The sequence below is a fragment of the Polypterus senegalus genome, chromosome 3 (assembly GCF_016835505.1).
Source record: "Polypterus senegalus isolate Bchr_013 chromosome 3, ASM1683550v1, whole genome shotgun sequence".
Lineage (NCBI taxonomy): Eukaryota > Metazoa > Chordata > Cladistia > Polypteriformes > Polypteridae > Polypterus > Polypterus senegalus.
Window position 1 is genome coordinate 145595367 of NC_053156.1, and position 23627 is coordinate 145618993.

Genomic DNA, 23627 nt, shown 5'->3' on the forward strand with positions numbered 1-23627 from the left:
CTTGTCATTACCATATCTGAGATCTTCCCATGACAGCATTCTTGCAGTCTCAGATCCATACTACACAATCTTTGGTAAACAATGCCTCTTATGCTCTGTGGAAATACCTCCGCTGGTCTTGCTGAGAAGCTCTATTAGTTATAGTGTTTACAGCATTCAAATCATATGTAAAAAAAAACTCTTCATCTCAATCTTACATTTTAAATAAGCTATTCTTGTTTTGAATAGTTTACTCAAAGTATTGTTTTTAAACTACCAGTTGACCATGATGATCTATCTTTACCAGTTTATACTGCTGCCTGACTACTAAGAACATTCACTGTGCTGCTTTTTTGCTGTAATTTGTAGTGTTACCATGTGTTGCCTGTACAAGACCTTTTAAGGTTCTTTTTCATTGTTAATAAAAATTTGTATTAGTATAAAGGTAGACGGATTGTTTTACTGGGACAAAAGTCAGTCTCAAGACAACTGCAAACATTGTTTCTCCAATCAATCTGGATACATGCTTTTGGATTCTGTGTCCAATACCCACACATTGTTTCCACATAAAAAGCATTCAAGCCAAGATTTAAATCTGTGACACTGGCTGAGAAGCCCACTGTGTGGTATCAGACACTATGCCAAAAGGTTATCTATGTTAATAACTTGTTAAACATGACTCTATATTCTTAAAAGTATGTATAAGCCCTGGCTCCCCACAACCTTAAAATGAATTAAGTTAATTTTGGCAGTAAGCCTGTCTTACAGACATAGCATAGTTTACTATAATGAACAACTAATATTTTATTTTTCTTAGATAATGCTCATGTTAATAATGTCAGCAGAAACAGTAATTCAATCCTAGCACTTCCATTTAACATATAAAGGTTTCATTTTATCAATAGAACCTCTGCTTTGTGTTTTTTTTTACAATACTGCCAGGGCTATATTCAAATTTTGATTAAGCACTTAGTAACCTTTGCTACTAACCTTTCTCAATATGTGATATGCTCTTTGTAGTCTTTGTACTCTGATTTGATGGACTAGTGATCCTATTGTACATCCACTCCTGTTCATTTTGTAGTTACTGAGGTTATTTTAGTTTTAATATCGTACAATTCTTGGGCTATTTTGTTTTATTATAATTAGCTTGCTCTTCTACAGGCGGTGCTTCAGTACAATACAATGGTTAAAGAAAAGTGCTTGAAACACAGTTCAATTCCTTCTCTCCCCACTTACTCATTATTTGACCTTGACAGAAGCAGTTTAATCCCCTCAAGATGAAATGCCAACAGCCAAAGTCTTTTTTTAAGTGACCTTGCAACAATTGCTTCATTCGTGGCCTGCATTGTGTTGGTGAAAAGTGTTTTGAGGGTCTTTTGCACATGTTGCTATGTCAATTTTAACCCCAGTGAAAGACGTAATAAACTTACGATCCATCCATATTCTGAACAGCTAATCCAGTCACAGGTTAAACTTGAAATGAAGACTTCCTACTTGATACATTTTCTATAAGAATTAGTAAGAAAAATTACTATTCAAGTTTTATTTTATACAGTTAAGCTCACATGCAAATTTGTACTTTTACTACCACATCCATCTCATTAAAAAATTAGAGTAATTTTAATGTTGAATGTTAAACAATAAAATATGTATAAAATTCAAAAAGTTGCTTTTTTCTGATCATATTATCCAGCCTCAATGATCTCCAGGCCAGCACTTTGCCTGCACAGGACATCAGCCCACTTCAAAGAGCCCTCCAACACTTAAACTGAATCATTTAAACACAGGCATGTCCTTGATCTCTAAGGAAATATTTATGTGAATGTATGCAACTTGTCACAGAAGGTAACCCATGCTGTAAATAATTTAAGGAGCATCTACTGAGAGAGACAGACGAGAAAAAGGTTTCATGAGCAAACTGAAACCGAATGTTCTCAGACATGCTTAATACAATCCAGAGGCACTGGACACAAGGCAGGAACCCTGGAAGTGGCACCAGTCCATCATAAGGCCCACTCGCACTGGTACCCATAGTCATACCAGTTTTTCTAAATTTCGCAAAAGAGAATCTATCATCTTCTTCTTCTTTCGGCTGCTCCTGTTAGGGGTTGCCACAGCGGATCATCTTCTTCCATATCTTCCTGTCCTCTTCATCTTGCTCTGTCACACCCATCACCTGCATGTCCTCTCTCACCACATCCATAAACCTTCGCTTAGGCCTTCCTCTTTTCCTCTATCCTGGCAGCTAAGTCATATATATACTGCCATCTAGTGGAAAAACATATTTGCTTTGAAATTTTAACAGGGTGATGATAGGCAGAGTGGCCACTCAGTCAAGATGGACATTCACACTTGTAACTCAAACAACTGCAGTGACTGTAGTCTTGGCAAATTATAATTATATCACAATATCTTATGTCATTTAAGGACAGTTCATATTTGTAAGACTGTGATATGCACATTTCACAAAATCTGTGTTTTTTAATCTTTTTAAAAATAATGTTTAGCGAGAATTAAGTTTTATGTGGTTCATATAACATTTCACTCATACATTTATTCAATACCTCCAGTTTTAAAGGTTATATTGTATGCTAAATAAATTTAATTTATTTCTTTTTACCCAGCCTCTTATTTAAATTTATTTCTTAGGAGACAATATTCTGAAACAGTAAATACAGAAACGAAGGAAGCATGCCATTCAATTCAAGGTATGTGCTTATTTCTTAATTTTATTTAATATAATGTTCTGTTAATCAGCAATGCATGCCAGCTTAGTAACTGATAATGTACATTTAAATGGCATATGAAAATAATACCAACTGGCTGGAGCTCAGGTGTTCCTTCAGAATCTGCTTTGTTTAATTTCAAGGTGACAATATCATTTTAAATGGCTTGATCTGTCATCTGAGGGTATTCTAGTATACTTATCTTCAATTTAAAGCATTTGTATTATGCATCTTTTTAGAAGTGATCATATTGCTTGTTGTGTTTGCTTGTTTCTCTTTATAGCATTAGTTCATGATTTTAATTGCACATTTAAACTCTTTGGAATGTTGAATGGAATCAACAAGCTTAACTGTACTACTGTGTACTTCATTGTATTCAAGGACATGATTAAAAACAAATTGTAAATGTCAAGGTCCATATTTTTGTAAACATTCATTAAGATAATGTTCAGTTGAATTAGCTGGGATTCAGTTGTGTTGAATATTAACCATTGAGATAAACTGACAATGCGCACAAGTGCTATATCACAAAGGTTTGTATTTAACCAAAAACATTATGCAAAACAGTTCACAACAGTACAGGACGTTGAAGTGAGAAGCATGGTGAATAAGAGCACAGCAGCATTTACACATTGTGCTGTATAATAGTAAGAAATCAAGTATTTTTAATACCTATAAGTAAACTAACCAGATTTTTTACACTGGTTAATAATTTATGAAAGGGCTGCTGTGACTTTGGTTATCACTGTCTGAGTATAAGTTATTCTGCACAGTCTACTTCAGTTTCATGTTCATGTTCATATTCTTGTGTGTACATTCCTCTAGTGGGAAAAAAACTATAGTCTTGTACAGTGTTTATATCATATCTAGGATTTACCTTAAAATAAAACTACCTAAACAGAAAGAGGCTCAATTCATATCTATAAAGTTCACTTTGACTTATAAACCTAGCACATTATATATTTCCAGACAATAATAATGTAATAAGGAAAATAAGGATGTTGTTTGCAGTATATATTCTTTTCTAATATTTTTAATTAGAAAATCTGATTTTTAATTGTGTATTCTTTATCATATACAAAAATACACTTATTTTAGTAACAAAACAAACATACATGTGCTGTAACATTGTAGTTCAGAGGCCTGAGCCTATCCTGTTAGTTTTGGAAGGAAGGCAGGATCCAACCCTGAAAGGGGCTCCGGTTCATTGGAGGACCCACTTGCACATATAAACCACATAGGGCCAGCTCCCAATGGACACACATTTATAATGTGGGAAGAAAAGTATGGTGCACAAAGAAAAAAATCCCATATAGACAAATAAAGAACATGCACACTCTAAATGGACACCCGACACAGGACTGGGTCCAACAATGCAACATTCATAAGGCAACTGTTCTATAAATTGTGCCACCCAACCTACTTATACATTATGTGTAAGTAATGTGATGGACAGCATGGTGGTTCATGACCTACCACAGGAGGTCTGTCCTGCATTTGAATCTTATCTCAGGCTCTCTTAGTATTGGGTATGTGTGGACTTTTTAAAGATGGGAATTTAAGGTTAATTGAAAACTCCAAATTGGAACTAAATGAATAAGCGTGTTTATGCATGTCAATGGAACCAACCACGCGATGGCACCCCGTCTATGGTTAACTCATGTGTTGCACCCAAAGATACCAGAATAGACTCAACTGTCACCCTGAATTGGATTAAGTGCATTAGATAATGGATAGATGGATGGATGAATTATGTGCTATAGTCTTTTCTTGGTCCTGCCATTTCAGTTTAGTTCATAAAATGACCATATGGTTCACTGGCCCTGAAGAGAGTAGATGGATTTATGGCAATTAACTAATGAGCCTTTGTTGCTGCGCTTAAAGACTTCAGCAGTTCAGTATAAGAGAGAGCTCTTTGAGACAGCCCCTTAAACAGAAAGGGGAAATATTACACAGCAGTGAGAAGAGCAGAACAATTTACAGTAGGACCTTGAGAGGGCAGAACTGCTAGGATACTGTAGTTGTACTTGATGAAATGTTGATAACTTATACGGACTGTGATTTCTTGTTGTATTTTAGGTAAGCACTTAATATCCATCCTTTTTTAATTGCTTTTCAAGTTCAGAGTCATGGACAACTAGTACTAAACCAGGGAACATTTGGCAGAAAGATGTTTTGGAAAAGGCATCAATCCATCAACACCTACATGTTAGCAGCCAGTTTAGTGCAGTTAGCCTTGGATTGGACGCCAGAACTCTGGGGCTGAAAGTTAGGAGCAGTAACAAAGTACAGAATAATAGAAACCTTCAGACCTCTAGATGATGAATGCAGACAGTAGTGAAGGAGAGAGGGCTGACAAAGATTTTTGAATTTCAGCATTTTGATGAAAATGACTATGGATTATTTTTTACTGCATACAGTACTGTGCTTATCCCAGGCTCAAAAACTTGCATTCAAGGAATTGTCTTCAAAAGGTTGAATTTAGGCACCAACATGTTCAAAAATATTAAGTTTCAATAAGATGGATTTAAGATATCCGAAGTGGCATTTCAGATATCTCCTCAAGTAAGAAGGTTTCAAGATATCTATTAGCTATTACTACCACATATCCCAGAACCAAGGTTGAAATCAATTTTTTGAAAAATGTAATTGTATTTTGAGATCTGTCAAAATAATATATTGTCAGTTTCAACATCTCATAATAGATTGTACATAACATTAAAATGCTGGCACATTCACAGGAAAGTGGACGTTTTGAAATTAATCAATTTTAACACATCAATGATTAATTTAAATATATATGAAAATGCCTTCTAATTTGACTTGACATAACAAGACATCTCATGAAAGTGCCCTTTGCAACAAGGCTTAAAGCAAACAGAAATCATTTTGCAGTTCTCATTTTGGTCAGTAAGTGGCAGCATATCATTATTTTTGTTAGGTTGATGCAGTTTACCCATGAGTTGGGTTGTTTTTTTATGTGGTCTTTTTAACCCGTGTATTAAATAACATGACTATTATACAAAGTTATGCAAAATTAAATATAGTATTATTTTAATAGTAAACTAAAAATTAAGCAATCCAATAGCATTCTGGTATAATTTTGTAAATAAATCAAGGCAAATTAATGTAAATTTGAAACAGTGTGGGTAGCATTGTCTCCTCTACTACAAAAGTTAGACCCCAAGTTAGATCCTGGACTGGAGTGCATCTTGTGAGGAAATGTAAATGGTCATCATTGGTTCAAGTCTTCTTCAGTGAATATGGTTTCCTTCCTTAATCCAAGGTATATTGAAAATTTCAGAATTGCTTGTGTGGTCAAGTACTTTTGACAACTGCATTCACAGTTAGTAGAATATGTTGTGGCTCCCTGTAACCATCCACCCATCCATCCATTATCCAACCCGCTATATCCTAACTACAGGGGTCTGCTGGAGCCAACACAGTGCGCAAGGCAGGAAACAAACCCGGAGCAGGGCACCAGCCCACCGCAGGGCACACACGAAGCACACACCAGGGACAATTTAGGATCGCCAATGCACCTAACCTGCATGTCTTTAGACTGTGGGAGGAAACTGGAGCACCCGGAGGAAACCCACCCAGACACTGGGAGAACATGCAAACTCTGCACCACCGTGCCGCCTTCCCTGTAACCAACAGTTGGATAATGAAGTCAAAAAACAGATAAATGGGTTATTGGGAAAATTTTAATTTACACATTCCTAACAAGCTTCTTTATTAAGGGTTGTGAGCAGTGGTGCATATACTGTATGTGTTGTTTGATCTTGCTATATTTCTCTGCTTTTTGACTGTTCATTTATTGATCATTCCTAGAATAAAGCTGGGGGAAAGAGAGTGAGAGATAGGTGATTACCTCATGTGATCAGGTTGTATTTTTTTGCTGTGGGTGAGTAATGATGTCAAGTGATAGTTCAATTGTTTTGTATTAATACTGAGGATCCTTCACACTGAAAGTTTTCAATTAAAAACAAAGAAACAAAAAATGCAACTTTCATATGTATGGTGACACTGATTAATGGCCCCATCTTATAGTGATCAGGAATAAGTAATAAGCATGTGTCACTGATGGCCAGAATCCTCACCTGGCCAGGACGCCCAGAGTGTGGAAGAACTGGGGGAAGAGAGTATTTGTGGGACAGTGTCTCCCCGGGGCCAATAGAGGGCAGCTTCCTTGGTCTCCAGTGAGCATGGGAGCTCAACTCTGTTGGAACCCGTGGCCACCCCCAGGGGGTGCATAGACCTTTCCCGGACTTTATTTGGCCAGAAGAAGCTCGTTAGGCAGCTTGAGTCCATCCAGGTGCCCTTTAAAAAGGAGCCGCCTCACTCCTGAAGTTAGCCAGAGTCGGCAGGAGAGGACAAAGCCTAAGGAGGAGAGGAGAGAGAAGGACTGATGGCAAGAAGGGACTGAATGGTATTGGTGTGTTGTGTTGACTGGTATTTTGGGAACGTCAAAGCTGTAAATAAATGTGTGTAGTGTGGCAAAACCTGTCTCCTGCCTGTCTGTGTCCGGTTAGGGTGGTGGTACGCCCCCTAGTGGCCACACATGACATCTTCTTTTATGCTTTAGGTAGCTAAACAGATACCTGTATATACAGGTATGTGATATTTTGCAGTACTTACTTATTTACACACAGACTTAGCGTTTAAACTGAATAACAAAAAAATCATTTTGCACATGCTAAGACAAGGTCCTTTTCAAATGTAAATGTCCAGAAGTATGAAACATGATGAAGATGAACGTCAACCGTAAAAAGTTTAATGTAACCTAGAATGTGGTATAATTCTCTAGTTACTGGATAGAATAGTGACAAAAATGAGTGTTTAGAGCAAATGCATTGATTTTTCAGGTAATTTTTTATTTGCAAAATATTTGCATACCATGCCACCATAGGCTCTAGCCCCTATAAAATGAAATTGAGAGAGCTGGTGAAGGTATCACAAAATGATGCTACTTTCAGCTGCCTTTTCTTCAGGTATTATACATCTCTCACTGCCTTATTAAACCTTGGACATCCTGCATAGCCTATTTTCTAATTCCTTTTCTTCTGGCAAAAATTGCTGAACATTTTGTACATCTTTTCTCCAAGCCAACCAGCTCAAACCCAGCCACAGATAACAAGTTCACCTATGTTCCTTTTTTCACTTTTGGTCCATTCTGGTGATGATGATACTGTACATACGGTATAAGCTGTTTGTACAGTTGTTTGTACAGTTGCATGAAGAGCATGTATCAAGTCATGCTACCATTAAAGGTCAGGCTAAGTGGTATTTTTTAATGTTCAAGTGTTTTTTATTTCACATTTGACTTAAAGTCTGCATTTGTGAGTTGAAAAATAAGTTCCAAAAAATATATTTTTCAGAGAGCATGAGCCATCTGCAAAATACATACTTATATTGCCTGAACTCCCATTAGGTTTTGGGCTGTGATACCTTCCGTGTGATGTTTGCTTGTTATTCTTGTGTTTGTATGGGCTTCCCCGATTTCATCCTGCTGCACAAAAACTTGCTATCAGTCTCATTAATTCAGTAAGTGTGTAGCCTCTGTCCAATAATGATTGTTGCTGGGATAGGCTCGGAAGTCTCATGACCATGTATTACAAAAACGATTATCAGAGAATAGATGGCTGCATACCTCTCATTGCTTTTAGTTGATTTCAATGATCCTTTGCTCTCAGATCTCAACATTTCAGCCCATATTAAATTTGCAAAATACCACCTTGTTGTTTTTTAAAAGTATAGTCTCAGTAATAAGTAATTACACACTGATGAAAGTGCTACAGCTTGGAGTTGTTTTTCTCTCTGTACCAAAATGACTCATATTAGAATTTTGTGAAAAAAATCTTCGATCCCTAACCATAACAGTGTTTATGAACTTTCTAGCATTTCTAAGTAAAAAACAGAATATGAAGAACAAAATTGGTATTTTGGAATTTATCAGTTCAATGTCCAAAACCTAGCCTAGTTGAGAAGCTCTGCAGCAGGAGAAGTACGTTTTTGAGGAAGAATGAACAAAATTCTACAACACACAGTTCTTGAAGTGCGCTGGTTCTCACTTCATAGGGTCTTTGATCAATTTCACTGAGGTAATGAGCCAGAACCTCTTCACGAATTTTTCTAAATTTCTGAAATGATCAGTCAGTGTTTCGGGATTGCAACATGGTAACAATAACCTAGAAGCATATTTTCCCTTGAACAGGAGGAAATCCCCTTAAATCAGTCAGTTCAGATTTATTGGGTCACTTGATGTTTGGGAAGGAACTTGTGTCAGATCCAGACAATTTTTAGTTGCTTTAAATAAATAACTGTATAATTTATTTACACAATGCAGTGATGCTAAATTATTAAGAAATAAATTACCAAAACATATTGAATCAACAAATGCAAGTCCTCCTATTTAATTAATACTTTGATCAATACATCTTTGAAGAAAGCTATTAACTGGTTATGAAAATGTTATGGTAGACTGCACATTCTTTTACTGCTTAGCCTTCTGGAAAGTAATAATTGACTGGGATTGTAGCAAGTGATACACATGTTAACACTTTAGCTCCAGGGACCTGGGTTGGTTTCTTGACATTATCTTGGTCTGTTATAGTTTGAGTTTTAACTTCTTGTTCATTTGGATTTTCTGCAGATATTGCAATTTCCTGCTTCATCTCCTTGCACTGAATCATTTTGATATGCACAACGAGTATTAAAATGTATGTTCAGGGGATACAAATATGATAGCTTTTAGAAAATTTACTGCCAAATACTTGTTGCCATTAAACTGCTCCTAAATTATCTTCTTTTGAACATGTAGTATTTCAGTTGCTTTGTCCTTGTTCTGTATCTGCACTGAAGAGGTAAATATAGTTGTACTCCTTTCTATGAATAACATTGGTTCTGGAAGTGATCATCTGGTGGTGGATTTTCCATACAGTAGAGACTTGGTTAAATGTCACACACCCACTTATATTGTCGACAGATTTTCAGAGTATGCTGTCTTTGTATTTGCACTGTAAAACCTCAGCACTCACTTGAGGAAAGAAGGATGGCACATGGCTCGGAAAATGTCTTTTCTGGCCAAAATTTGAATGGGAAAATTTTATTAGATTTCTCTGCTAGTCATGGGTAGTCCAAAGAGAATAATATCTTTGAACACAAAAAAAAAACTCATGTGTACCTAGAACCAAAGTACTTTAGGCCGAAGTTAAGTGACTGAAAATATAGTCTATAGTCATATCATCCAATGTAATGCAATGTTCATTATTATGCAGAAAAAAAGGTTTTACTCTTTTTTCTTTGACTATTTTAACCAATTATTTTGTTTTCAGCAACATCACATGACACTATTTTGGATCAGATTGCTACGATACCTTTCTGAGGTATGCATGTGTGTAACTACATAGGGTGTAGTCACACAGAGTGGCATGCTCAGAAGTTTACATAATTTACTTCCAAATAAAGGAAAGACTCTACAAAAATAGATTATTTTCTTCAGGAATTTCTTTTCAAAGTTTTCTTACTTTTGTTTTTGACTTTAAGTCTAACATTAATTTCAGAAGTTTAGATACTGGTCATAGCCTGACTTATTGCCCTTGCCCGTTTAAAGCGTATTCTTAAATAACAACTGATTTGAGTGTTTTTATAGAAGGATCTTATAGTCTCCAACAGTTGTATCTTAGATTCTGTCTTAGAGAGCGGTTCTGAGCTGTTAGATGATCATCAACTGGTATTGAACTAGTTCTGATGAACATTGTGTCTGGTTAACATATCTGGAAGATGCAAACAGGCAGTGATGATGTGCTATAATTGGCTAGCTGAAGTCTCTGATTGGGATGAGTTTAACACTTACCTCCAAAATTGTTATTCTTATTTATTGAAGGATGTCAAAGACATGGAGAGTTAATGGACAGTGTTTAAGATGTTAAAAGAGGGAAAAGGTTTTCAATGCCTACTGTGATGATAGCCCTAGAACCCATTGTTTAAAACCTTGTGCTCCTTGTCCTGAATTGTTAGAGAAACTGTCAATTTCAAGAAGGAGCTTTCCCATGCAATGCTGTCAATAGAATTTGGTTGTCATAATAGACAGCCAAGCACAGACTTTACTGTAGAATACCCAGGAGGGGATAGGCAGTTACCTGATCTAGGTCTCCAGTACTGTTAGTTTGTCTTTGACATACTCCTTGCTAACATCATTGTTGTTATTGTTTATATCCCTCCTCGGGCAGATGTGGAGATAGTGGGTTGCTAAACTACAAACGCAGCACCCCGAGGCGCTTGTGCTAATCGCTGGAGACTTTAACCATGTGACGCTGGACAAAACATTACCTGCCTTCTCCCAGTATGTGGATTGTAACACCTGGGGAAATAGGACTATTGACTTACTGTATGTAAATGTTAAGGCCGTATATAGCGCCACGCTGCTGCCTGTGCTTGGGAAAGCAGATCATAACCTGATTCTGCTTCAGCCTCACTACAAACCATGAGTGAGGGAGCTACCTACAACCTCGCGCTCATTCAGGAAGTGGTCCCATGAGGCAGAGCAGGCTCTGAGAGACTGCTTTGGAACTACGGACTGGGATATCCTGCAGGGGTCACATAGTGAGAATACAGAGGAGGTTGTTGACTGTACTACTGACTACATCAACTTCTGTATGGACATTGTAGTTCCAGTAAAAACAGTACGCTGCTATGCTAACAACAAGCCATGGATTACAAGTGACATTAAAGGCCTTTTGAACCAGAAGAAAAGGGCTTTTAAAGATGGTGAGCAGCATGAGCTCAAGCACGTGCAGAAGGAACTCCCAGTCGAGCTCAGGGCGGCGGAGGAGCAGTGCAGGAGAAAGCTGGAGCAGAAGTTGCAGAATAACAGCATGAAAGAAGTGTGGGATGAGATGAAGATCATCACTGGCTGCAGCTCGAAGTGGGGTGCCACCATCGAGAGAGACATGGAGAGAGCAAACCAGATGAACAACTTGTTTAACGGGTTTGACCACCCTAACCCATTCTCACCTCGGAGTACTGCACCCTCCACCCATCCTTCTGCTGATACCAGCATAGGAAAGAGTTTCCCCCCCACCCACAATTACAGCTGCCCATGTAAGCAGAGAGCTGAGGAGACTTCGTGCCAGCAAAGCAGTGGGTCCAGATGACTGCTGCCACGACTGCTGAAGGCCTGAGCTAGAGAGTCCTCTACAGTGCATCTTCAACCTGAGCCTGGAACAGGGGAGAGTCCTGAGGCTTTGGAAAACATCTCACATCACCCCAGTCCCAAAGGTATCACGTCCTAGTGAGCTGAATGACTTCCGGCCTGTCACTTTGATGTCACATGTGATGAAGACCATGGAGCGACTGCAGCTTCACCACCTTAGACCACATGTCCGGCACGCCCTTGACCCTCTGCAGTTCGCATACCAGGAGAAGGTGGGAGAGGAGGATGACTTCAACTATATGCTACACCGATCCCTCTCCCACTTGGACAGAGGCAGTGGTGCTGTAAGAATTATGTTTCTGGACTTCTGTAGCGCCTTCAACACCATCCAACCTCTGCTCCTTAGGGACAGGTTGGCAGGGATGGGAGTAGATTCATGCCTGGTGGAATGGATTATGGACTATCTTACAGACAGACCTCAGTATGTTCGTCTCGGGAACTGCGATCATCAGAGGTGACTGTGTGAAGAGGGTGCAGACCTATAAATACCTGGGATTGCAGATGGATGATAAATTGGACTGGATTGCCAATACTGATGCTCTGTGCAAGAAAGGTCAGAGCCGACTATACTTCCTTAAGGCTGAGCCACTATACTTCCTTAAGGTCTTTCAACATCTGCAATAAGATGCTGCAGATGTTCTATCAGACGGTTGTGGTGAGCGCCCTCTTCTATGTGGTGGTGTGCTGAGGAAGCAGCATAAAAAGAGGGACACCTCACGCCTGGACAAACTGGTGAGGAAGGCAGGCTCTATTGCAGGCACAGTTTGACATCCTTGGCAGAGCAACGGGCACTGAGCAGGCTCCTGTCAATCATGGAGAATCCACTGCATCCACTGAACAGACATCACCTCCAGACAGAGGAGCAGCTTCAGCGACAGACTGCTGTCACTGTCCTGCTCCCCTGACAGACAGAGGAGATCGTTCCTCCCTCACACTATGCGACTCTTCAATTCCACCCAGGGGGGTTAAATGTTAACATTATACAAAGTTATTGTCTGTTTTTACCTGCATTTTTATCACTCTAATATTGTATCAGCATGCTGCTGCTGGAGTATGTGAATTTCCCCTTGGGATTAATAAAGTATCTATCTATCTATCTATCTATCTATCTATCTATCTATCCAACTAATTAACTAACTAACCAACTTGTAGGAAATGCTGCAAGGCCTTAGGCTATAAGGTTGCTGCAGTATGCCATTCTGTATCTGCATTTATGCAGAATAGTCACATTTGAATACCTTGTATTCAGTCAAATTTATGTAAAATGGACATAGGACTCTGAAAGGGTCTGTCTTGTCTCCTGTCTATTTTGTGAATTTTATGGACAGGATAGGCAGGGCTAGAAGAACATCCATTTTGAGGACCTGAGAATAGCATATCTGTTTTTGCCAATGATAATATCTTCTTTTCCTGATGTGACAAGAAAACTTATAGTCGCATGAAAGATTGGTGTGTGCATTTCTAAATAATGTATCTTTTGACATGACCAAGAAATGCATGAATCTAATACCAAACATAATTATTATTTTTATTGTTATTCTTATTGAAAGAGGATAGTAAAGGAGAAAAGGTGCCTCAAACGTTACTAATTCTGCTGCTGTCTTTCCTTCATAAACATTTAGCATTTCACTGTCTTAATCGTAAGTCCCCTGCCAATGTCATTCCCGCCAACAATTAACATCTCTGTTTTATCTGTATTTAAAGATAAGTAGTTCTCATCTATTCACTCCTTTAATTCACTAACACAACTAATTAAAGAAACCATTGGAGAAACTTCATTTGATCTAAATGAAAGGTATAACTGGGTGTCATCTGCATACGAGTGAAAATCAACATTATGTTTCCTAGCGATAGATCCCAGTGGAAGCATGTAAAGTGAAAACAGTAAAGGTCCCAGTACTGAGCCCTGTGGGATACCATATCTCACTTCTGTGTATAATGATGGAGTACTGTCTGCACATTTCTGTACATACTGGAATTGATTTGATAAATAAGAACTAAACCAAGTGAGCACAGTGCCTGTAAGCCCAACATCATTTTCTAGCCTGTGCAGTAAAATAGAATGGTCAATGGTGTCAAATGCTGCACTTACGTCTAACAACATAATTACAGTGGAGTTTCCTTCATCAGAGGATATCAGAATGTCGTTTACAATCCGCGTTAGTGCCGTTTCTGTACTATGACCAGTGCAGAAACCAGACTGGAATTTCTCAAATTAATTGTAATGCGTAAGGTGTGACTGAAGCTAATTGGCGACTACTTTTTCTAGTATTTTAGAAAGAAACGGTAAATTTGAAATAGGCCTATAATTATTTAGTATGTGTGGGTCTAGGTCTGACCTTTTAAGTAACGGTTTAATGACTGACACTTAGTGCATCAGGTACTGTGCCATTCAATAATGAACTATTGATAATGGTTAGAATAGGCGCTACAAGAACATCCATTGAACTTTTTACTAGTTTTGTTGGCACTGGATCTAGGGAACAAGTAATGGGCTTCATTTTAGAAATTAAAGTTAAGACTTCCTGCTCAGTTACAGGATTAAAATTACTAAAGTGCTGAATGCAATGTGAGACAATGTCTGCTAAGCTAGTATGTGGTTTGCACTGTGATGCTGAGATCTGGGATCTTATATTTTTAATTTTCCCATTGAAGAAGTTCATAAAGTCTGTACTGCTAATATTGGTATTTTGCACTGTAGATCTGAATTTCCATTTGTTAATTTAGCCATTGTTCTAAACAGTACCTGAGGATTTTTATTATTGCTATCTATTATTTTAGAATAGTACAACATTCAAAGTTCCTATACTCAGTTCCATTGTATTTACCTTCCTCTTCTCCCCCTGTCTCCATACACGCCTTCCTCCTCTTCTTCTTCTTCTTCTGCACCCGGTTGTCTAACAGTATTGGTGGCGTTGGTTGTTAACCCAGGCCTCAACCGGCCCGGTATGGAAATCAGTATTGTTGTACACATATTGACCTGGCAAAATTTTACACCGGATGCCTTTCCTGACATAATACCCCCACATTTATCCTAGTTTGGGACCGGCACGAAGAAACACTCTGGTTTGTGCATCCCTTGTAGCTGGGTTAACAATTGAGTTATTCTGATTGATCCTAATTCCAAGTATATAGCTCAGTGACTAATCAAATACTGCATAAGGACGAAGAAGTACAGGAAACAAGCCAAACACAAGTGATATTTTACTGGATTGTGTAGCCATGTTGAAAGCCCGTTGTATTAAGTTTTGCCATGTGTACATGTATACACACACTCATATATTTTGTACAAAATGCCTAGGTTGAACCATTTCCTGACCTGCTCCTTTTGGTAAGAGCTTGGTACTCCATGACTGTGTTTTCAGAGGTAGTTGCCTTGCTCAGTATGTGGCTCTGAAATCACCTTATGTTTTAAGAAAGCATAGCTGCAAAACTACAGTGTTAAGAGTAGCCCAATCACATTCAAGTAAAAAATTTAAATAAATCTTTAATTTGAATGTGCAAATTCAAAGACAAGATCAAAAAATAAAGCAGTGGTTGAATGCCTCAGTTAGGTAAAGCACAGGTAAGAGTAACCAAATCACTAGGCGCAAGACATATCCAAAAGGCAAGATAAATAGTCAAAAACTCTAGACAAACTTTCATAAAGCAAGTTAATAATAATGCAAGAACAAGGAATGAAGTACCGTTGCTCATTTTCTTTCCTTGCCCCATCTATCATGCAACTTTACCCTAATTATTATTATAGTTATAGTGCTAGTCTACAGATCACCAGGGCCATATTCATTGTTCATAACTGAATTTAGCTACCTTTAATCTGATTTGGCTATAAATTATAATCACATAGTTCTGATGGGGGATTTTAATGTACACATTGATGTGGAAACTGACACTTTTAGCAAATGTTTTACTTATTTGTTAAATTCAGTAGGATTTTGTCAGATTGTCAAAGGTCCAACTCATAATCATAACCACACATTAGATTTAATTATAACTTACAAAGTTGAAATTCAAAATTTAAATATTACTCAGTTAAATGAAGTTATTTCCGATCACTACTTAATTACATTTGATTTAGTCCTGCCCTGGCAAACGCACTCACAGATTGAAACAAAGACAGTGCGACATCTAGATTGTAATTCTGCTTCAAAATTTATAGATACCTTGAGTAAGTCGAGTGTAATTGTGGAAAACCATTTAGATCAGTTAACATCAAATGTAAACGTGGAAAACAATTTAGATCAGCTAACATCACATTATAATGTGACCTTGAGAGATGCTCTGGACACAGTGGCTCCCCTTAAAACAAAAGTGATCAAAGCACATAGAAACTCTCCCTGGTTTAATGAAAATACTCGAGCTCTTAAATTAGAGTGTGAAAACTGGAGCAGATGGAGAACAACAAAGCTACATGTCTTTCAAACTGCATGGACAGAGAGTGTTAATAAATATAAAAATGCCCTCTTTAAAGCTCACTCAGAATACTATAAAATCCTCAGGTACTGTTTAGAGCAATGGCTAAATTAACAAATGGGAATTCAGATCTACAGTGCACAATACCAACAGATATTAGCAGTACAGACTTTATGAACTTCTTCAATGAGAAAATTAAAAATATAAGATCCCAGATCTCAGCATCACAGTACAAACCAAATACTAGCTTAGCAGACCCTGTCTCACATTGCATTCAGCACTTTAGTAATTTTAATCCTGTAACTGAGCAGGAAGTCTTAACTTTAATTTCTAAAATGAAGCCCACTACTTGTTCCCTAGATCCAGTGCCAACAAAACTAGTAAAAGTGCAATGGATGTTCTTGCAGCCTATTCTAAACATTATCAATAGTTCATTATTGCATGGCACAGTACCTGAAACATTAAAAGTGTCAGTCATTAAACCATTACTTAAAAGGTCAGACCTAGACCCACACATACTAAATAATTATAGGCCTATTTCAAATTTACCATTTCTCTCTAAAATACTAGAAAAAGTAGTCGCCAGTCAGCTTCAGTCACACCTTACGCATTACAATTTATTTGAGAAATTCCAGTCTGGTTTCGCACTGGTCATAGTACAGAAACGCACTAACACGGGTTGTAAATGACATTCTGATATCCTCTGATGAAGGAAACTCCACTGTAATTATGTTGTTGGACTTAAGTGCAGCATTTGACACCATTGACCATTCTATTTTACTGCACAGGCTAGAAAATGATGTTGGGCTTACAGGCCGTGCTCGCTTGGTTTAGTTCTTATTTATCAAATCGATTCCAATATGTACAGAAATGTGCTGACAGTACTCCATCATTATACACAGAAGTTCAATATGGTGTCCGCAGGGCTCAGTACTGGGACCTTTACTGTTTTCACTTTACATGCTTCCACTGGGATCTCTCATTAGGAAACATAATGTTAATTTTCACTGTATGCAGATGACACCCAGTTATACCTTTCATTTAAATCAAATGAAGTTTCTCCGATGTTGTCTTTAATTAGTTGTGTTAGTGAATTAAAGGAATGGATGAATGAGAACTACTTGTCTTTAAATACAGATAAAACAGAGATGTTAATTGTTGGAGGGAATGACGCTGATCACAGCAATATTTTGTCATCATTTAACTCAGTTGGAATCCCAATTAATTTTACTGAATCAGCCCGCAATCTAGGAGTTATCTTTGACTCTAGCATGTCATTTAAAGAGCATATTACAAAGTTGTCCAAAACATGTTTTTCCATCTTAAAAATGTTAGGAAATTAAGGCGCTTTCTAAATAAACAGGATTCTGAGAAATTAATTCATGCATTTATCTCTAGTAGGATTGACTACTGCAATGCGGTGTTCACTGGCTGTTCAAACTGTTCTTATACAGCCTCCAGTTAATCCAAAATGCTGCTGCAAGAATTATTACAAGAACAAGAAAATATGAACACATAACTCCAGTTCTTAAATCTTACACTGGCTCCCAGTTAAGTTTAGGGTAGATTTCAAAATCCTCCTTTTAACTTATAAAGCATTAAATGGCCAAGGTGTGGCCATTTATCATGACTTACAAACCTGAGCGCACATTAAGATCTCAAGATGCCGGTCTGCTTAGGATTCCAAGGATTAATAAAATAACAGTGGGAGGTCGAGCTTTTAGTTACAGGGCCCCTAAACTGTGGAATGGTCTCCCGGCTTCTATAAGAGATGCCCCTCTGGTCTCAGCCTTTAAATCCCGGCTGAAGACTCACTACTTCAGTTTAGCATATCCTGACTAGAGCTGCTGATTACCTGTACAGACTGCATCTCTGTTGTTAGTCATTAGCACTAAAACATAAGTAACATGACAGTTATAATTTGAATACTAACCCTCACCTATTCTGTTTCTTCTCGGTACTCAAATGTGGCATTGGTGCCATGGCCCACCTGCCAAGTTGTTTGCCTGCCTATGGTAAAGTCATCCCTGATGGAGGATCACAGGAATCATGGGAAAGAGGGTCCTTTCATGATTGGCTGGCACTGTTTCAGCTGTGGAATGGCCAAATGGGGAGGCAGCTTGATGGCTGAGGTCTCCAGGACTCTAAACAAATCCAAATAATATTATGTGATATCATCTACTGTTAAATTCTTCTACGTACTTCTAAAATTTTTATTTTTATACTGTATTGAGGATTTGTTCTGTTCTGTGTATTGTATTGTATTGACCCCATTCTTTTGACACCCATTGCACGCCCAACCTACCTGGAAAGGGGTCTCTTTTTGAACTGCCTTTCCCAAGGTTTGTTCCATTTTTCCCTACAAGGTTTTTTGGGAGTTTTTCCTTGTCTTCTAGAGAGTCAAGGCTGGGGGGCTGTCAAGAGGCAGGGCCTGTTAAAGCCCATTGCGGCACTCCTAGTGTGATTTTGAGCTATACAAAAATAAATTGTATTGTATTGTTTTGTATTACTAAGCAAGAAAAGAGAATGTGTAAGGCCAAGAGAAAAGCTGTACTTTTAAGAACAGGCAAATGGCTGAGTCTAAGTCCCAATTAGACCAAGTGGAGGGGATAGGGACAGAGACATAGGCAAATGCTCACAACAGTCATGATGTAGATAGATAGACAGATAGATAGATAGATAACTTTATTTGTCCTCCAGGGGAAATTTGGCTTAATATAGAAGCTCCTTGAATAAATAAATAGCGTACTTAAATAGGTAGATCCCTGCAGTGGGCTGGCACCCTTTTCAGGGTTTGTTTCCTGCCTTGCGCCCTGTGTTGGCTGGGATTGGCTCCAGCAGACCCCGTGACCCTGTAATTAGGATACAGGGGTTGGATAATGGATGGATGGATAAATAGGTAGATAAGTAAGTAAATAAATAAATATAGACACACACTTTGGTCTGAATACACACCAGAATGACTATAAACTGGGAAAATTCAAAAGAAAGGAACGTTTTGACTTGGCTGTCACAGTCACTTGTGAGGCATTATGTAGGGGTATTGCTGTTGATATAATAGAGCCCCAGTAGCGTTTCTTTGACACACTTCTACTGAATAATTTGTTGGCTAAAAGTCCTTGGTATTAGTGTGTGAGAGCGAGGTTGTGCAGCATTGCTAATAATGGTACTCAGTTTTGTTCTCTCTATATGCAGCTTATTGTACATACAATCCTCTTAAAGCACTTATAACAGTAAATATAAATGTACCCTCAAACATTTTTAATGGATGGGTCCCATTAGGTGACTAAATCTTTAAAAAATGAAATTTATACGCTTAAACACAATTAATGAGATAAAATATAAAAGAGTAGTTAAGACAAAAATAAGAATAGTTAAGGTTGAGTTACATTCTCTGGCTGTAAACCCACTGAGCACATCTGAGTACCTGGATGTAGGTGTATACTGTTTCTTAGGATAAGTGGAGGGCATATTTTAAATGACACCTCACATTTGGTCAGTTTGAAAAGATGTCTGTGCAGGTTCACCACAAGAGGGTGCTGAGAATCAGACAACTCAATATAATGCTGAAGGAATTACAAATCAAGTGAAAGGTGACATAACAGCAGAACATTCAGCATTGCCAGATTCTTTACATAAAATAGTGGGACATGTTGCAGAAAGTAACATTGTTAGATGGGAAATTGTCTTTTGAGATACTCTTTGACAGTGATTCTAAATGGCATATGAAGTGTCAGTCATTGCATAGACAAATACACTTACAAAGAGTTGCAGTAGGAACAGCTTCCCAGGTGGGTGAAGGAAGAACCACAGACTGGGCAAAGTTGAGGGAGTAATAATGTGTATGCCAAAAAGTATCACTCCAAGCAAATAAGTTTAAGTAACTCTTCACTGTGTTTAATATAGCAAGTGAATAGGATTACTTCCAGTGTGGACTAGCACTGAGAAATTGACTTGAATTCTCAATTTCGTGGGTCATTTCATTTCCCAGGACAGAACTCCATTCACTTGGGTTCTGGTTGTGCTTACTAGGAGACCATTCTGCAAAATAATCAAAATTTTGTCAAGTTTGTCATGTTCAGGATACTATTTTGAAATGACAGATCATCAAATTACTTTAAATGCCCCAGGGTTCAACAGTACATTGACAGTAAATTTAAAGTAGCAAAGTAATCAATCACATTATGAGATGAGGAAAAACTGTTCTTCAAATCTGCTGTGGTGAGAAACAAAACCCAGTCAAGTGATGCCTCGTTTTCATTGTAACATATACTGTAGAAGTGATTTTGTTATTTTAGCCAGGGAATGCGTAGGCAGAGAGAATGTGATGTTTCTGTGGACACCCTCTTATTAGCCTGCAAGGATACTCAGCAGGGAATTGATAATTGCAATATTCCTTCAGCGATGAAGCAAAAAAATCATTGGTGAGTTTACTTTAATTGTGGAAATTAACATAACATGACATTCTCAAACTTCCTTAATCTAGTTCAACATTCTAGGAGGTCAAAGCCTCTCCCAGCATAATCAAGCACAAATAAGAAACCAGCCTTGGTCCATCTGTTTAGTTTTAGTTTGTGTCCTTGTTGTCTCTCCAAAAGGCTGTCAGTAGGTTTCCTACAATGCCATCATCCAGGCTAGCCCCATATAGGTTTGTGATGACCATATGAATCATTTGCACAGGACACCAAGGTAGCAAAAACATAGTCCTATGCCACCTACCTTATTTTCAAAATATCTATCCATCTATTAATTCATTTACAGAATCCTACCCATTCTAATATAAGGTAAAAAAAGAATAAGAACATGTTCCAGTAGCATTTGATTTAAGCAGGGTTGTTCCTTGGCAGAAGAGAGCTAAGGACTGCTGCTGAACTCCAATCCACACATAGAGGATGGTGTTTCAGCCTCAAAATAGATGTGCTGCTTAGGGCACCAGACATGCTAGAAATTGCCCTCCACGTAGTAAGGCAAGAACCAGATTCAGAGAAGAATGCCAGCCTTTCGTTGGACATAATAGTGCACTCATTGACTCACTCATCTTGGCCAGTTTTTCATTGAAAAATAATCTAATCTTTAGATCTTTGGAATGGGGGTGCAATCTGGAGTACCTAGAAAACATCAATGTAGTTGTGGAGAGAATATGCCAACTCCACACAATAAGTGTCTCCTGGAGTTGTGACTGTCAGCACTTACTTCTTCACTAATATGACAAAATATGTCGTAACTATCCATCAAATTTGACACCATTTAAACCTAACATGGGAGTGGGAGGGGCTGGAGCCAATTCTTGGCAGCTTTAGGGACAAGTAAGAACTACTTTTTAAAATATGACAAACCAAAACCATTTTGGAGTCCATGATAAGTTTTTTTTTTGTTTGTTTGTTTGTATACAGTGTCACGCACATGGCATAAGGAGGCAGTCTAAGGGCGCAACTGGGAATAAAGTACAGAGACAAGGGTTGATGATCGGTGCTAATACAATTTTTCCCTCTTTCACAGACCACCAGAAGGAAAGACCAGTTAAGACTCCGCCCACTTCTGTTGCCTCACCCCACTACAGACCTCATTTCCACCTGTGATCCCACTCCTTCCTGTCCTCCAGCTATAAAATCCTTTTGCATTCCTTCTGTTAGTCATTCAGTCAGTCTTGACTCAGTCTATTGTGATTACTTGTTTTTGTTGCTGAAAACTTGCTATTGCATTATAGGTGTTGGAGTCCCGAACACTTCACAATTGTTCTTGTGTTTGTTCACAACAGTTAATTTCTACTATATATTTTAATTTTCATATTTTGTATAGTGTCCAAGACATCTTCAGAAAATTTCTTTGCTGTACTACAGTATACATACACACATATACACATTTATCCATCCATCCATCCATCCATCTTCTCATCCATCTTCTTACGCTTATCTGAGGTTGGGTCGTGGGGGCAGCAGCTTGAGCAGAGAGTCCCAGACTTCCCTCTCCGCGGACACTTCTTCCAGCTCTTCCAGGAGAATCCCAAGGCGTTCCCAGGCCAGCCGGGAGACATAGTCCCTCAGAGCGTGTCCTGGGTCTTCACCGGGGCCTCCTCCCGGTTGGACGTGCCCGGAACACCTCAACAGGGAGGCGTCCAGGGGACATCCTGATCAGATGCCTGAGCTACCTCATCTGACTCCTCTCGATGCGGAGGAGCAGCGGCTCTACTCTGAGCCTCTCCCGGATGACTGAGCTTCTCGCCCTATCTTTAAGGGAAAGCCCAGACACCCTGCGGAAGAAACTCATTTCAGCCACTTGTATTCGCGTTCTTTTGGTCACTACCCATAGCTCATGACCATAGGTGAGGGCAGGAACGTAGATCAACTGGTAAATTGAGAGCTTTGACTTACGGCTCAGCTCTTTTTTCACCACAACAGACCGATGCAGAGCCTGCATCACTGCGGATGCCGCACCTATCCTCCTGTCAATCTCACACTCCATTCTTCCCTCACTCGTGAACAAGACCCCGAGATACTTGAACTCCACTTGGGGCAGGATCTCGCCTCCAACCCCAAGATGGCACTCCACCCTTTTCCGGCTGAGGACCATGCTCTCGGATTTGGAGGTGCTGATTCCCATCCCAGCCGCTTCACACTCAGCTGCGAACCGATTCAGAGAGAGCTGAAGATCATGGCCTGATGAAGCAAACAGGACAACATCATCTGCAAAAAGCAGTGACCCAATCCTGAGTCCACCAAACCGGACCCTCAACACCCTGGCTGCGCCTAGAAATTCTGTCCATAAAAGTTATGAACAGAATCGGTGACAAAGGGCAGCCCTGGCGGAGTCCAATTCTCACTGGACTCCTTCTTCAGCTTGACGGCATCCCTCACCGCCGGTGTCCACCAACGGGTTCGGGGATTGCCATCATGACAGGCACCAACCACCTTATGGCCACAGCTCTGGTCAGCCGCCTCAAGAACAGAGGGTCAGAACATGGCCCATTCGGACTCAATGTCCCCCACCTCCACCACACGTTTGGGCCTACCAGGCCTGACCAGCATCCTCCCCCACCATCGAAGCCAAATCACCACCAGGTGGTGATCAGTTGACAGCTCTGCCCCTTTCAAGACATGTGGCTGTAAGTTCGATGACACAACCACAAAGTCGATCATCGAACTGAGGCCTAGGGTGTCCTGGTGCCAAGTGCACATATGAACACCCCTATGCTTGAACATGGTGTTCGTTATGGACAATCCATGACAAGCACAGAAGTCCAATAACAAAACACCACTCGGGTTCAGATTGGGGGGGCCATTCCTCCCAAT

The 23627-nt window shown here is 39.0% G+C and overlaps 1 long non-coding RNA gene across 2 annotated transcripts in view; it reads left to right on the top strand.

The window, feature by feature from the left end:
* LOC120525603 overlaps nt 1–23627 on the top strand; it is a 94242-nt gene that overhangs the window by 35175 nt on the left and 35440 nt on the right. For both annotated transcript variants that reach the window (XR_005632983.1, XR_005632984.1), the window contains exon 2: nt 2632–2690. This is a non-coding gene — a long non-coding RNA (uncharacterized LOC120525603). The remainder of the gene's footprint in view (nt 1–2631; nt 2691–23627) is intronic.